Raw genomic sequence first — 18015 nt, 5'->3', positions numbered from 1 at the left:
AAGCGCCAGTACAGGCCTTCTTGTTCGATCTTAGGTGGAAAGGGCTTCACCGGACGACAGCAATGAGGAGCAGAAGTTCTTCAGGGGGTCACCAGCGATTCCTCGGTCCAGCCTCGTGTTCGCAGGATACTTGGCTCCTGTATCCCTGGGTTCGTAAGAACTCAGGAGATCGACATGGTAGTGGTGTTTCCAGCTCCCTCTTATCCACGGTTCCCTTCGCGCCAAAACGGAGGGGAGCCAATGGGAGATCCGCTCCTCAACACACATACCATACGTGGACCAATCACGGACCACAGTGGTCCCAGGCATTCACACCACCCTAGACTCACTGGCACCCAGGATGTGTATTGGGACCAGACAGCCCAGCCCACATCCTGGGGGCACTCAAACGACATGTAGAAGCCCGCGAAAGCAACCGTGTTTCGCGGGAAACTACATGCCCAAATAAGGAAGGCCCCGGGTCGCCTGACCCGGGGGAAGGTAAAGGGAGCAAGACGGACAGTGGACGAGACAAAGGAGCCTCGTGGTCCGGCCATTTTGGGTAGCCGGGCCACCCTTTTGTGTTCGCGGCAAAAAGGTGCTCAGAACGGCAAAAGGAGCTCAAAATAAACCAAATGATCGCTGCCACCAGCCCAGTCCCTGAATGACTTGCACCGATCCAAAACCCATCCTACAAGAGTGTCTAGGGTCTGTAGAAGGCTAGAGACCCAAGAGAGCTGTAACTTAGCTTACAGTGCCCTCTTGTGTCGTGTTGCACTAAAATGGCGACACGATAAAAGAAACTACGGGAAACAGCGTTCCCCGGTACTGACTGTCTTAAGGGCATGTCAGTTTCCCCGTAAGAAAGGAGCGAAAGCCCAGAGGAGTACGGCAGAAGGCTGCACTTCTCTGGCAAAGTCAAGAAAACAGGTTGAAAACAATAGCAAAAAGTTTAGGGGTTGCCACATGGAAGGAAAGTTCCCTACAATAACGAAATCTTTCCTAACACTCGCCCCTCCCAGACTATGGACAGGGGGAACTAATCCACCCCTGGATGAGTCTCTTGTTCAGGTCGGTAAAACACTCTGGACAACCCATCAGCATTGCTATGTTGGACACCTGGCCTATGCTCAATAGTGAAGTCGAAGCCTTGTAGACTTATGGACCACCTAAGCAACTTTGGATTCTCCCCCTTCATGTTCATTAGCCACTTTAACGGCTTATGGTCAGTCTGCACAGTGAAGTGGGTCCCATAGAGGTAGGGCCGCAGCTTCCTTAGGGCCCACACAACAGAGAAACATTCTTTCTCTACCGTGGACCATCTGAGCTCTCTGTCCTTAAGCTGGCGACTAATAAAACCGATAGGGTGTTCCTTACCCTTCTCATCTACTTGTGATAGTACAGCTCCTATCCCAGTGTCAGAGGCATCCGTCTGCACGATAAAAGGTCTTTGATAATCAGGGGCCCTGAGCACAGGGGCCTGGCACAAGGAGTCTTTCAAGCCATTGAAGGCCTTCTCACACTCGTCAGTCCAAGTTACCTTCTTGGGTTTCTTCGGAGTTGTGAGGGCAGTCAGAGGAGCAGCTATGGTGCCATAGTCTGCCATAAAATTGCGGTAATAACCCGTGAGTCCTAAGAAGGCTCTCACTTGGGTTTGTGTAGTGGGGGTAGGCCAGTCTTGTACTGCTTGTACTTTACTGGGGAGAGGCTGTATCCTTCCTCCACCTACTTCATGCCCAAGGTAAACCACTGAGCCTTGTCCAATCTGGCATTTACTCGCCTTTATGGTCAAGTGGGCTTTCTGAAGAGCCTGGAGCACAATCCCGAGGTGTTTCACATGGTCTTCCCAGGTGGCACTGAAAACTGCTATATCGTCCAGATATGCAAGACAGAATTCGTCCAACCCATTCAACACATGATTCACAAGCCTCTGGAAAGTGGCAGGTGCATTCTTCAATCCGAACGGCATTACCCGGAATTGGTAAAGCCCGTCGGGAGTTGAAAATGCTGTCTTCTCCTTGGCATGTTCTGCTAAAGCTATTTGCCAATAGCCCGCAGTCAGGTCAAACGTGCTGAGGTACTTGGAGGCACCCAAGGTATCCACCAGCTCGTCAGTTCGAGGCAAGGGGTGAGCGTCTGTCTTGGTGACAGCATTCAGAGCCCTGTAATCCACGCAGAACCTCAATTCAGAAGTGCCTGCCTTTGGAACCAATACCACAGGACTGGACCAAGGACTACTAGAGGGTTCAATCACCCCAAGGTCTAACATCTTGTTGACCTCAGTCTTAATATAAGACCGTACTTTATCCGACATCCTGTATCCCCTACTTTTGGTAGGTACACTGTCTCCTGTGTCAATGTTATGTTTGCACCAAGGTGTCAAACCAGGCGACTGTGAAAACAGGGGGGAAAACTGCCTAAGCAAACTTTTCACCTCAGCCTGCTGATCAGAAGTCAGGTGAGGGGCCACTCGGACACCCTCAACGGAGCTATCTGAAGGACCGCTTTGGAACAGGTCGGGAAGAGGTTCTGACTCCTCTTCCTCAACGTCTGACGCCAGTAGCAGTGCTGCGATTTCGACTCTTGGGACGAAAGCCTTCAGCCTATTTACGTGGAACACTTTTGGAGCCTGTCCAGGCCTTCCAAGGTCCACTAAATAGTTCACCTCACCCAGGGGCTCCACCACTGTGTAAGGGCCTGACCATTTGTCCTGTAAAGCGCGAGGCCTTATAGGGTTCATGATCAGGACTTGCTGACCAGGGGTAAAGTGAATTAAGGAAGCTTTCTGGTCGTACCAATGTTTCACCAGCGCTTGTCCTGCCTTCAACTTTTCACTAGCCAAGCCCATCAGGAGTACCATCCGTTTTCTGAGCCCTAGCACATAGTCAACTACATTGGTAGTAACAGGGGGAGTGGGCATCTCCCATCCCTCTTTGACGATGGCTAAGGGTCCCCGTACGGGATGACCGAACAGAAGTTCGAAGGGGCTGAAGCCAACACCCTCCTGTGGTACCTCTCTGTAGGCAAACAGCAAGCATGGTAAAAGAAGATCCCATTTTCTTCTCTGGGGCTCCTCCAGAGCCCCAATCATGCTCTTTAACGTTCTGTTGAAACGTTCCACCAGACCATTGGTCTGGGGGTGATATGCAGAAGAGAACTTGTAGGTGACCCCACATTCTTTCCACATAGCCTGCATATACTTCGACATAAAGTTGCTGCCACGATCTGACACAACTTCTTTAGGGAAGCCAACCCTAGTAAATATGCCGAGTAAAGCTTTTGCAATTGACTTGGCAGTTACAGTCTTTAATGGGATGGCCTCAGGATACCTGGTTGCATGGTCGACCAGCACCAGGATAAACCTATTGCCTGAGGATGTTTGCGGGTCAAGGGGACCAACGATGTCGATCCCTACCCTTTCAAATGGTACCCCCACAACTGGGAGCGGTACCAACGGAGCTTGGATTGTCGCGCCAACCTTACCAGACAACTGGCAGGAGGCACAACTCCTGCAGTGACTTTCTACTTGCACCCCCATCTTGGGCCAGTAGAAGTGCATAGATAACCTTTGCTTGGTCCTCTTCATTCCAAGGTGACCAGCAAGGGGAACTTCATGCGCCAACTGCAGGAGGAAGGGTCTAACAGCAAGGGGAACCACCAACCTCCTATGGTCTCCTTCTGTAGACTCTGTGGGCTCACTGTACAGGAGTCCACCTTCCCAATAAATCCGATGCTTCCCAGGAGGTTCACCCTCAAGCTGGGAGCAGGCCTGTCTCCTTAGGCCTTCCAGAGATGGGCACTCACGTTGGCCCTTACTGAAGTCGTCCCTATCAGGACCTCCTTCAACTAACAAGTCTTTTAGTTCAGGATGGTCGTTGGGGTCGAACACTTCAGGCATCGCCACCTCCTCGTCAGGCTCGGGCGATTGACCAACTCCCTCCACCGCAGTGGTAGGCGAGCTCGGGGGAATATTCTCTTTCCCCCGTCGGGACTTGTTGACTCCTTTCGCCTTGGGTTTCCCCTTCGGCTGGGGCGGCGTATTGGACTTGGCCAATGCTGCCCGTGCTTGAGACCGTGTGTAGGGTCTTTCGGCAGTGTCTCCTACGAGCCCTAGAGCTCTGAGATCATTGCCCAACAAGACCTTTCCCGGGACGTTTCTCTGAATGCTCACTGGAATCCTAACTGCTGTACCATTTAAAGTTAGATTAACAGGGATCACGGGAAACATACGGAGGGGGCCGTCAGCCAACTTAGTGGGCATCAGAGGAGCTCTGGCAACTTCCTCTGAGTCTACCAAGGTAGAATCCACTACAGTTCGACTGCACCCACTATCCCTAAGAGCTGGAGTATCCACTCCATTGATCAGCACACTGTCTTTAAAGTAGTGCTTGGTATTATCCGGAATCCTAGCATACGCCTCTGCGACTTTAGGCTCCCAGGAACCCAGGGACACTAAAACTACCTCAGCCTCGATCCCGCTGGGAAACGAGTCTGAGGAGAAGGATGCTCCTGTAATCTCTTCTTCCTCGTAGGAGGAGAAGGCCAGATTAGCGGAGTGGACCCCCAAAGGTTTAACCTTACACCGGGGATCCCCCTTCACATGGTCAGTTGCTCCACAAGAAAAACAAGCCCCATTGGGTCTGTTTACGTAGGGAGGCTTATTATAACCAGAGTTCTGCTTCGGAGGCGAACCTCCGCTACCCTGTGAGTTCTCGTATGGCTTACCCTTATTTTTCTTTTTGTGGCCCTTATGGGAAGAAGATTTAGCAGATTCCCCACCCTCCATATCTTTGGACTTTTTCCCTTCCTCCTGCTTACCAGGATGAGTTTTGTCCTTATGGGACACTCGATGTGACACCCATAAGTCTGCTGCAATGGCCAGCTTCTTAGGATCTATCTCCTTCGAATCGGCCAAATGCTGCTTAAGCTCCGGGGAAGAAGAAGCAAAAATGTGTTCCAGCATGACCAGATTGATCATGCCTTCGAAGGTAGAAACCTTATAACCTTCAACCCAGCCAGTCAAGTTTTTCAGGGACTCAGCTACATACGACACCCAAGTACCACCTTCCTTTTTCTTATACTCTCTAAACCTTTTCAAATATTGGGTCGGAGTCTTCCCAAACTTTAAAATGAGAGTCTGCTTCAACATTGCAAAATCAGCGCGCTCAGCCTTCGACATTTCCATAATGGCACTGCAACCAGAATGGGGCAGTCTGCTGAGTAACCATGCAATCTTATCCGCATTATCAACCTCTTGAACCTCGCATGCATACTCAAACGCATTTAACCAGTCCATAATGTCATTTCGTTCCTCATACACACTGAGCAGATCTTTTGGAAACCGTGGATGAGAGGAAGCCCCAGAACCATGTCCAGGACCCTTGGACCCATTTGCGAACTGAAGCTTGGCCAGTTCCAACTGGTGATCCCTGTCTTTTTGTTTTTCTGCCTGGTCGATTTTCAGTTTGGCTATGCTGAATTCAAGCTCCTGCTGCCTAAACCGCAGCTCTTGCTTCTTGAATTCAAGCATAGCCTCCCCATCAACACTGGCAGAGGAAACGTTAGACATTACATCCTCCCTGTCCTCGTGGTCGTGATGGATCAGTGCAGCGGCAGAACCGTCGGTTCTGCCAGTGAGAGCAGCCCCACCACCTTCTGCACTGTCCTCGGAAGTTATAGCGTCAAGCTGCGCTTCTTGCCACGCCACGATTCTCTGGATCATTTCCAATTTAGTGCCTTGAGAGGAAACCCCTCTCTCCGCACACATCTTCTTCAATGTTTCAGATTTCGAAGCATTTAAGGTTAATAAAGTATTCGTTTCCATACTGTTGATAGGACTATGGCCTTTTTAACGTTATATTCAATACTTTACTGCGTGTCCTGGTTGGAATAACCTGAAAACGCCTCAGCTCGTGCGCAACACTGGATACCCTCAGTCGTATCCCACCGCTGTACACCAATTTGTTAAGACGGATTTCTGAACTCTGTCCTGGTGGCGCAGAAGTTCAGAAGGCCAACCTAATTACTTGGAACAGGGTAACCTCTGGACAAGCCAGACCAATCAAGGTAGCGATCGCGGCGGTCAAGACTAGGTCTCAAGAGGGGTGAGGGTGACTGAAAGCCCGCAGTGAGCACACAAAGCAAGAGCGCTTACAAACTACTCCAAACAGTTGTTTATATCAAAAATAGATACACATTTATTATAAGGCCTTGAAACTAATAACCACAGTAAAAGCAGCAATATACAACGATATTAAACCAACACATACACTATCCACCCAATATATATACAGAATACACAGTTTCACAGCATTAGCAGCACGAAATATGTTATCCACCTGCAGGGGAAGGAAAACAGGCAGTGCGAACCAATGCGTGTGATATGTCCGCCTTCTGAGGCCCCTAACTAGATGGTAGTCCAATCCCTACGAAGAGTGGAGCCTAGTGCTCAAAAGTACCTGCACACGCCGGTGCCAATGGGCAGAAGGTGAAGCTCTTCGGAGGACGTTGGACAGCTCTGTAGGGTGCCCTAATGAAGGAGAACACGGTCCGCGACTCTAGCGCAGCCTCCACTGGGAGGCAGAAGTAGGGCGCGAGTACGGACAAGGGGAGCTGTATTTACAGCGGGGAAAAGCAAGGGGCACTGCAGGAGGGCGACCAGATCCTAGCTAATCTACTCACCGGTCCCCGAAGCAAGCAGGCCCGAGCTTCTCCTCGATAGATGCAGCTTCTGGCAGGTTCTGAAGAGCAGGGAACGTCTCGTCGTCGTGCAGAGTAAAAAGACGTCCCGATCGAAGAATCCTGCACAGTTTTGTCGCCACGGCAGGGCAACGGAACGGCCGGGTGTATTCAAGCCAAACGAGCACCGTTCACCTCTAGCTTAGGGTTGCTAAGCAAACGAAGCGTGTGAGCGTGCCCCGGACTCAGAATACCACCCAACCTGTCGGCGATTACAGAGCAGGACTCCTTAGTAAGCTGGTCAGTCAACTGGATGGCCCAGAGACACTTCCGAAGGCTTACGGCAGGAGTTGATGAAGGTGCCGGGAATAGCTGGTCCTGCTATTCCAATAGGTCGAAGCGCCAGTACAGGCCTTCTTGTTCGATCTTAGGTGGAAAGGGCTTCACCGGACGACAGCAATGAGGAGCAGAAGTTCTTCAGGGGGTCACCAGCGATTCCTCGGTCCAGCCTCGTGTTCGCAGGATACTTGGCTCCTGTATCCCTGGGTTCGTAAGAACTCAGGAGATCGACATGGTAGTGGTGTTTCCAGCTCCCTCTTATCCACGGTTCCCTTCGCGCCAAAACGGAGGGGAGCCAATGGGAGATCCGCTCCTCAACACACATACCATACGTGGACCAATCACGGACCACAGTGGTCCCAGGCATTCACACCACCCTAGACTCACTGGCACCCAGGATGTGTATTGGGACCAGACAGCCCAGCCCACATCCTGGGGGCACTCAAACGACATGTAGAAGCCCGCGAAAGCAACCGTGTTTCGCGGGAAACTACATGCCCAAATAAGGAAGGCCCCGGGTCGCCTGACCCGGGGGAAGGTAAAGGGAGCAAGACGGACAGTGGACGAGACAAAGGAGCCTCGTGGTCCGGCCATTTTGGGTAGCCGGGCCACCCTTTTGTGTTCGCGGCAAAAAGGTGCTCAGAATGGCAAAAGGAGCTCAAAATAAACCAAATGATCGCTGCCACCAGCCCAGTCCCTGAATGACTTGCACCGATCCAAAACCCATCCTACAAGAGTGTCTAGGGTCTGTAGAAGGCTAGAGACCCAAGAGAGCTGTAACTTAGCTTACAGTGCCCTCTTGTGTCGTGTTGCACTAAAATGGCGACACGATAAAAGAAACTACGGGAAACAGCGTTCCCCGGTACTGACTGTCTTAAGGGCATGTCAGTTTCCCCGTAAGAAAGGAGCGAAAGCCCAGAGGAGTACGGCAGAAGGCTGCACTTCTCTGGCAAAGTCAAGAAAACAGGTTGAAAACAATAGCAAAAAGTTTAGGGGTTGCCACATGGAAGGAAAGTTCCCTACAATAACGAAATCTTTCCTAACAAATGTGTGCCAGACAGAGGGTTTATGAGGTAAACAAATGGCCACTGTGAAAACAAAAGACCCCGTTAATGGAAGTCAACTCTAAAAAATGCATGGAATTAAAATTGATGCATGGTGAAGTCCAGGATCTAAATGGGAAGTAACAAGTGACAGGAGACTGCCTCATGAGTGAGGTGGCAGAGTTATCCCCTTTGCTCAAGGAAAATAAGGACAGATTGGCATTAGCCCTGTGTGAAAGACATGTTAAGTGATTTTATGGCAGGCTTGTGTCAACAAAGCCCAGAGGCCAGGTCTAAACACAGATCTTGGGAACAAAAATATGCATGTAAATTGAAAGGAAAAATATGTGTGCCATTAATTTGTACATAGGATTGTATGGATGTTCATACTTTGGCCATTATCTCGGGAACTATCATTTGCATACTAATCATTTGGATATCGTTAGAAAGCCTATGTGAAGACCTATCTGTTGAGACAATTTTGATAGAAGTTCACCCTTGGACACTGAAGTTATAAGCTGAAATGTGATGATAGCCTCCCAGAAAATGTCATGAAGCAGAGATTCAGGGAGATAATAGCTTGTTGAATTAGATATATGTATCAATAATCTTGTGTTAATAACTGTAATTTTTGTTCAATAAATAAAATAAATCTGCCATTCAAACCTGCAAATCGTGCCGAAATTAGACTCATTTCATTAAGTTCGCGATAATCAGACCATTTCGGAAACATATCATTTGTGACTCTTATTTGTAAATTAAAAATGTTTAGCATGTTGTAACTTTTAAGGACATTACTGAAGTTGTCAAAAAAGCAATTTCAAAGGGGTTGAGTATCACAGGGATGATGCTTAGTAACTAAAGGACAAATCATTACAATGAGGGTGGACAATAGATGTCCATCCAGAATAGTTAGTGAATCACTGGCACATCCTAATTGAGATAATTTGGGGAGTGCTTAAAGATGAATAAGATGGCACAGAATGAGAAAAGGAGAGAGCTGTCTGAAATAATCTGAGTAGGAACTGCTGGAAACAATTCTGGAGAATTAACATTGCCTGAGAGATAGGAAATGGAAGAAACCTGGAAAGGCAACAGAGACTGGGGCTCCAGAATCAGGAAAGACAAATAGACGGATTGCTGTGGGAGGCCTTGATGACTGAACCTGAAGATTCCATCTAACCAAGTCCCTATGCAGCCATTGAGATGATTCAGGAGCCCTGACCATTTTCCTGAGTACCAAACCCAGAGATATTCCATGTATGTAAACTTGTTCAAAAGAAGCAAGTTTTGTGGGGTTCTTCTGATTTAACACCTTTGCCTTAGTGATTGGGGGGCACACCAAGTAGATCCTTAGCAATTTTTCTAAACTTTACTAAATAATAATGTAATTAACTCTGATATGGTCAAAGGACCTGGGGTGACCTCAGGGGAGTTCAAAACCTCAACTCTCTTTCCTAGCTTTGATTGAATGTATAGTAATTTACAATAAGTGGGTATCCCATACATGATTGTGGCCAACACCAACATCTCCTAAAGAAAAAAGGTTGCCAAAAACGAAATCCTGAATGGTTTAGCACTCCCTCAATCCTGTCTTAAAGCAGAGGGGTTCCAAATCATAAATGAATATCTGGAATAGTGGCTTAGGAAAAGTGTCTTCCCAAAGATAAACAGAGTGAAATCACTGATTTAAAAGCACACCTCTGCAGAAAGTGAGAACGTGATTCCTGAAATGAATTTTATTTTCATTGCATATGGGTGAAGGGAGAAAGGTTCTGTATATATAAGAAATGTACTGTTTTTAAAGGTCTGTTGTGCTCTAACACTGCTAACAATGGCAAGTGTGCGCAGGGAGATAAAAGATGAAGAACACTACGTGTGTGAATTGCTTTTGTCAGTAGAAAAGTGTTCCATGCTATTGAAAGTAAACTTCATGTAAAGTATCTTGCCAAGTGCATGATCCAGTTATGTTTCAAGGTGATACCTACTATTTAAGGTAAACCCCATGCAAAGTATAATGTGAAGTTAAATTGTTTTGTCATGTCGAGGGTACTGCACGACACTGTACATTAAGAATATTTTGTGAGTGACCCAAGTATCTGAAGTATTCTACAGACATATGTTTCTATATAACCAGGGTGGAAAAGAACCCCAGAAGGAAAACTGTACAGGGTGTTGGGGTTAAAGAGTCAGTGATCTGTGTTATCCAAAAACAACTTGTGTTTTTAATTTGTATAAAAAGTGAATTGCCACAAAAGAAATGCATTTGGGCCACAGAGTGAGGTGGCATGTTGTGTGATGTTGTGTAAATATTAATTTTACATATTAATTAATACATGTATATTATTTCTGCACACTGGCCTGATTCTTGTTCTATCTATGGCACAGGGGTAAGGGATCTACGTGGTATATAGTCCACAGACAGGGCTAAATTGAATAATATAAACAGCTATATTGGTGTGGTGCTTTTGACTGGGAGGGGGAAGAATTCCATACATTGATTATTGCTGCATAAATATCTCCTATTCCACTGAACCACTTTCACACCCCTATTACGAGTATGGCTCTCCCTCGGCCCACGTTACCGCAAAAGGCAAACAGGGTATATCTCTTGTCTGTGCCTGTTTTACCTTATGATTCTGTTGGATATTGGTTTATAGAAGTGAGATGACTGAGTGGCCATTTTAGCCTCTACTCATCCTTGTATTCCTACAAGGCAGAAGTCAATTCCTCACAATGTGTTTGTGTCAAGGCAAATCCTGGTCCAGCACAGAGGCAGCACAAACTCCTACCTCCCCTTGATGGTCTTGGTGTCTGGAGTTATATACACAAAGGTCTGTGCGACCCCCACGGGGAAATAGTGTTAGAGTCCACAGATTGGATAGGTAGAGGGATGTAGGTACACCGGTAAGAGTGTTAGGGAGAGGTCATGGATGGGTATGAGGATATAGGGTAAAGCATGCTCCTTCGCTCTTGTCTTGTGAGTGTCTTCCAGCCTTGTCTTGTGAGTGTAACACACGCACACACACACTCATTCATACACACCTAGCTTGGGGTCTTACCACTAAGTTTTGTCTCATCACTGAGTTCCCCCTTGTGCACCTCTGAATTGCTCCCTAAACATAATGGTGCTTGCCTCAGCCCCTTGACACAGATTCAGGAACTTAGCACCTTAACTCTGCGCCTCATTCAGAAGCGCCTTTCTGGAGCACCCCTTTTTAATTCAGCATACCCCCATAGCTTGAGGAATAACATGAGAAATAGACATCACATGAATACTGCTGGATGCCCAGCTAATCGCATTGCCTTGCTGTGGTTTACAGTAACTTGTCTGCATTAATTGCACATCACATTGCATCTTTCACATAACATTTATCATAAAGAAAACCAGCACTTAGATTGGGTTGTTTTTGCATGTTCTGAGGTTTGTCCCTGGGATCTGTGGTCTCCTGAAGACCTGCGAGCAGTGTCTAGGGACTGGCAAAGAAGAGACACTTAGTGCAGGCCTCGTTTTAATAAGCGTTACATTTTTGGTGACACATCAATCAGATTCATCCCAAGCAGCGCCCTAGAGCACTTGTCATGCGAGTTAATGCTTCCGGTAATGCCTCTGTGTTCGTCGGGTTCGATGATGAGATAGAAGGAGTGCAGTATGGAGATGTTTTGCTGAAGGTCTGGTTATATGCCGATGACATGCTGTTGGTGCTACGGATACAAGACACCTCACTGTTGGCTCCAATTCAGCAAATAGATGATTTTAAGTCTTTTTCAGGATACAAAATAAATTGAGCAAAATATGAAGTAATGCCAGCTTTATCAACCTGCATCAGCGCAGATATCATGAGGCTTGGATTTCAATGGTGTCCAGAACAAATGAAATACCTGGGTGCCTGACTTAAGAATGAAGTCTGTCGCATGGTGGATGTTAACATGAAGTCTATAACTTCGAAGCTGAAGATGAAGCTGGCAAGGTGGTCCAACTTAAAGTTATCGCTATGGGGGGAGGTTAGCGCCATCAAAATGTCACCTGCACCACACAAAAATGATGTTATGAGCATGTTAACTCTACAGATAAAAGGGACATATTTCAAGGAGATCAACAGCATGCTACAAAACCTCTTGTAGGAAAACAAACAGCCACGACTAAAATTGTGGAAGTTACAACTCTGCTGCGAGGGGTGGTGTGTCTAGGGATCCCAGATTTTCCATTATATCATCTATCATTTTCTAAAAACTACCTGTTACCGATCCTGCAGAATTCACCTAATGAGTGGACGAGGGTAGAGACTGGTCTGAACACGCCACTTTCACCTGAGGCACTGTTGACATCAGCGGCAACAGATTTATCTGGGAGAATGTGGTGGGAATTGGAGTAGATGGCTCGGGGACAGGACACTGTTCCGGCAATGTCATCGGTTTGGTTAAATCGTTGTGTCAATATCAATGGGAAACAGCTTTTTTGGCCGGACTGGTTCTTCTGTGAGGTACAGTGGATCGGAGACCTGATCAAGTATAATAGCTGGTTTCCGTTCCACAATTTGGTTACCACAAAGGTGATTCAATTATGCACCTACAGTGAATATAAAAAATGAAGGCTGGCATTGAGAGGGCTGAAATGATAATGCACTTAGGAGACTTCTATTGACACTAAAAGCAAAGGGCCACTGTGCCTCAAATATGTATTCATTTCGGATGAGCTTCAGGGGGCCGAATGAATAACTTCTTAGGGCCTGGTCTGACTGGTCTGATTGCCTTGGCTCAGAGGTGTCGGCTGGCAGATGAGAAAACATATGTGGAAATGTCGCCTTGACATCGCTGAATCTAGCGGAAAGAGCCTGACAGGTCAAAATACTGAATAAGGTATACTGGACTCCAATCAAAATGTTCAAGAGAGGGTTAAGTGATACCAATGTTTGTTGGGGTTGTGGTCACATGGAAGGTTCATTCAATCATATGATCTGGGATTGTTCAAAAGTGAGGTCATTTTGGTTGGAAGTCAAAAGAATGATGAATCGGTTTTAGTAACAGATATGGATTTTGACTTTCAGACTGTAATATTGGGGAACATTGCCTATTGGAAGATTTGAGCTTCCCACAGAGGTGCTGTTTTTTTAGAGCGGCCCTTTCCGCTAAAAAGATTATTCTGAGAAATTGAAAAAATGTGACAATGCCAAGCAGGTCTGCTTGGATTTATGATTTATACCGAATGTCTCAAATGGAGCGGGTAATTTTAAACAAATGGAAGAAACTGAAGTTGTATGAGGAAATATGGGGAAGGTTCTTGGAGCTAATGTAAATAGGGGACGTGTGCTTGGCCTGCACGGCCCATGTTTTTGTAAACTTTAATGTGTTGCACTATAGTCAATCTAATAAAAATGTGAATATAAAATGAGTGAACCAGATCCTCTGGACCCAAACTCCCTTCTTAAGTAAATAACAAATAAGTTTCAATGATGTCAGTTGGAGTAGTACTTGTCACCTTCATTTCTAAAATGCTGAAGTCTTTGACATCAATATCATATATGTAGGGGAACAAGACGACAGTGAATGGTCTTCTGATGAACATGTATGAATAAGCATTCCACCCGATAATGAGTGGTTCTCCACTTTGGATGGAAATATATTGATGTTCTAGCCAAAGCAAACATTAAATGGGGGATTAAGTCAAACGGTGGGTAACTAAGGAGAAAGATGCTTAATCAGTGTAAACAATTACAAAAGAGGAGCGTATTGCCACATTTAATCTGCAAGTTAAATGGGAATCGGGTTTTAACACAATGAATACAAAACACCTGATCACGGTAAGAGATGTTATTTTGGATTTTGATACCAGTTATGTCATACTACATCCATTAGTATTTCATTTAGATTTTATTAACACTAAAGTCTGATCATGACATGGAGGAATCTCAACAGATTTCAATAATCTTGAGAAAGCATTTTGCTCTGCCAAATTGCTACCGCTTTATTCTAAGGTCCAAGGAAAATAAGACGTTAATATTCCTGGAAATATCCGGCAATATACTTTTCTGATAAACATCAGAAAAGGACAAGTCTTGTTTAATGAAGAAGCTTTTTTTAATTTAAATAATAAGCTATAGCAACAAGGAAGTGCTCTAAACTATACCTCATTAGTAGATTTCAAAGATGACACAATTTAAAGACTGGTTGACAATCACAATCCCCAAAGTGTCATTTGAATGGGGGCTGATTCTGAACATTTTTTCAAAGAACCTAATATATCTTATTAGTGGTGGGGGAAATCCCAGAAGATTATTATTAAACCACTGATTTTATCAGACCAGTTACTCTCTACATTCAACAAAGGGGCAATGTCATGGTATACTGCCTGTAGCCATATGTGGTGGAGGATGTTACCAGTGATTCTTTGGAATGCAAAATATTTTTTCGGGTAACCAGTAACTACCGCCATATGAGGAATCACAAATCCAGGGAGATACCATAAATATAGAGCTTTACTCCCAACCAGAAGATACTTCACAAATCACCACTCTAGAAATGTTCCTAGGTTTCCATCAGATGATTGGGGTGATATGCCCCAAGGTGGCAGGCCGCTGCCCAAGTGAAGGCCCCAAGTGCAGTGAGGGTCCCTTAATGAGGGCGGCTGTACCGTTACCCAAAGGGTCGGCACGCCGCCGAGGGACAAATTGCCATTAGCACATGTGTAGTTTCCTACACAGTTACAAATGTTTTGTAAAAAAATAATAATAATTTCTAAAAAGGAAACGTACATTTCCTGCACGGCCCCAACTGGGCTGCACGGTGCTACTGCAAGCCGCAATACATTTTCAGTGTTGATGACTGTAACATCATCAACATGAAAATGGACTGATGGACAGCGAAAAAGTGCAGCCAGGCACTGCGCAGGAAAGGTAAGTTTCTTTTTTGTGAGTTTTGAAAAAAATACACCATTAGCACTTGTGTAGAAAACTTGCGATAAGGCCTATCCAATCCAGTGGAATCATTCATCCAGTGCATGGTACCTTCAATAATCCAATACTAACTGCAAGGACAAGGGAGATTATTTGCAGACCTAGGGGAACTAAATAAGACGGTAAACATGTTAAGCTGGCTCTCCCTTACCTCGATTAGGGATTTGCACAGATCTAAAGGTTTAAATTATACCCTGCTCTTGATTTGATGAATGGATAGTAGACCGTCTTGGTACTTTGTACGCAAGAAAGTTACTATGGGGCATATTTTGCTCCGAGTGTACCATTATTTGAATGCATAAATGTCCTGCATATGTTTTTATTACCTGTATGCATTCTGTTAACGGTTCACCTCATTTTCATTCATTTGTGTGGCGGAGAGTAGGGGTGGATCGTAACTTACGATTCTGCTTCGTCTCCGCCATAGAAATACTCCAAGCATTTGCGTAGCATGTATTTTCATACTGGCTCAAATGCTGTGGATTCCTATGGAGTCCTCGTGCATTTTACACCAGCAAAAAGTTTGTGGACTCCATAAGATTCTATTGTATACGCCACCTGAATTCGTGCATTGTAGGCAGAGTTCAATCGGTTTGCACATGGGATGGCAAAAGGGTGGCGTACAAGCGAGTACGCCACAATTTTACAATTCCCTTTTGCATTACGATGTGCAAATGTTGTAAATTACGCTTGGGGGAAACATAATAGGTGCCCTCTGCATAAAGTACAAGGAACTCAAAAATGACCCCATATGAGTAACTCTGGATTTGTCTTGTAGTGGCACGTTCAATTTGCAGCAGAGTAAGTCAGGAGGAAGTCAGAGTTATTTGCGTACTTGTTTGGGGAAAGAAATAGGCGTCTCCTGCTGTAATTCAGAGTTACTCATAGTAACGCCTTTGCGAAGTGTCCCCAAAATTTTTTGCATTAAGATCACGCCTATACGTATATCGACGCAGAACACAGTCCGTCAGATTTCTTGGTTTTCCCCAGACATGTTCAGTTTCTTATGGAAAAAAAATAATTGAATGATAAGAGTGTGGTCAAATTTGATACAATATGCACTTAGTGCAATGTTATTTTAAGTTATTTGGCGGGTTCGTGTTACAGTCCTGGTCCTAACATGGACCTGGTCATGTGTTTTAATTGCCACAGATGGAATACTCAGGCATTCCTTTGCGAGGGAATTGCTGACAACTTCAAGTTAGCGCTAATTGGCCAGATTTGCCTTGGACTTCAGCCACACATCCACCTTTGTGCCCTTAATCACTAGGCATCCTCTGGATAATATATCACACCTGGGAGGCAGGATAATTTATGGCTTCCAGATGGATTAACATTGCAGCCCGCCTAGATATGTTTTACTTAGCCTCTGTCCCACGGGCCCCTCGCTCATAGCCAAGCTCGAGCCGTTAAAATCAAGGCTTCCAGAATCCTGCTGTATTTTATGGCGTTCATGGGATATTTACGGCTCCTGCTTCTTAAGTGGACATTTTCAGAGATGTATTGCTTGATTGATGAAGAGGTCTAGCTAAAACATGCTAGCAGTGCCCAGTCCAAGACAAGTAAACCCCAAGACACAGAGTTCTGTTTTCCAGGTGTCAAACCTGTTTCCAACACTGACATTTAAAAATCGACGGAGGACAATGGTTTATCTTTGCAAACAATTTGGCATTGCATTTATTCGATATTTCTTTGTTGAACAGGATACTCTGAAAGAAATAATCAGCTTGCAATTGGTAATGCAAGTTGTATGCGTAACTTAACGTTTGTGCATCTGAGGTGGAAGCGTAAAATCCCGGCTGGATTGCAAGTCGGCATTCCCTGTGAACTAGACTTATGCCAACGTTTGGGAAGGTGCCAGGGGTACGTGTCTGCTGACCTTGCGACCCCTGCGTCATGCCTCTGCCCCTCTGAAACTGCACATATTAAACATTTCTGCTTAGAACAACACAAGGACGTCATTTCACCAAAATGCCAGGGGTAGCAGAAGTGACATCACATGACCCTTGACCCGGATGACATCACAGGAAGTGATGTCATTTGATCCCACCCCAAAGTGATATTGCGGGAAGCGATGGAACACGACCTTTCACCCGTTCACAAAACAGGAAGTGGCATCACATAGCATTGTACACTACCAAAAATATGGTTACGCTATGACTATAATGTGATGTACATTTCATACCTGAATTGATCGCCATATGTATAGTTATGATCAGTGTGTATAGGCCCATATTACCAAATTACTGTGATTGCAAGCAGACGCCCATGACCAAATGATAATGATGTGTTATTATATAGCTTAAGCGCTTTACATAGAAGAAATATTCACCCAATATCACCCAACCTGTGTTGGTACCCATTTATCGACCTCAGAAGGTGAAAGGCTGAGTTGAGGCGTTTGAGAACAGACTAAATCAGTGACTCACCCCCTGAAGTGTGCCTGAAATAAACCTTTAATGAGTCTAGCAATTATTGTATAGAATTCCAGAAAGACACCTTTTTTGGTATTCCTATTCTTTCTTATTGAATTTCAGTGCTGAAAGTGTTAGACTTGTGGCCCTCATGTTCTTATTTTTCTTATTTTATTAAGGGGCCTGAACAAGAAAGCTAGCCACTCCCGAATTAAAGAGCCACATGGTGCGGACCACAGCCCAGGAGTTTCATTGCAAATAAAAAAAAAAAAAAATTCTTTTTATAAAAATTTTTTTTAGAGGTCGCAAGGGAGACTACAGAGGTCGCAAGGGAGACCTCAGAGGTCGCACTCGCCACCTCTGGCGACCCCCAAATGACGTCCCTGGAACAACAACTTCAGGAGCAGTGCTGGATACTTCCACGGCAACATTACAGGTGTGGCGGTGGTGGCAAAAACCACCTAATGTACTGCCAGCAACATTACAAGTTTGGAGTTTTCCAAGAGAATGCCACCTGATCACAAGGTGGAACACCACTGACAAATATCACCAAATTGTACTGCACTGAAGAGGTGGAGGTGAAAATTACACGATGGTTCCTTGAGGTAT

This window comes from Ambystoma mexicanum, chromosome 4q, assembly GCF_040938575.1.
Source record: "Ambystoma mexicanum isolate Mex_15411 chromosome 4q, UKY_AmexF1_1, whole genome shotgun sequence".
Classification (NCBI taxonomy): domain Eukaryota; kingdom Metazoa; phylum Chordata; class Amphibia; order Caudata; family Ambystomatidae; genus Ambystoma; species Ambystoma mexicanum.
This window is presented reverse-complemented; position numbering follows the sequence as displayed.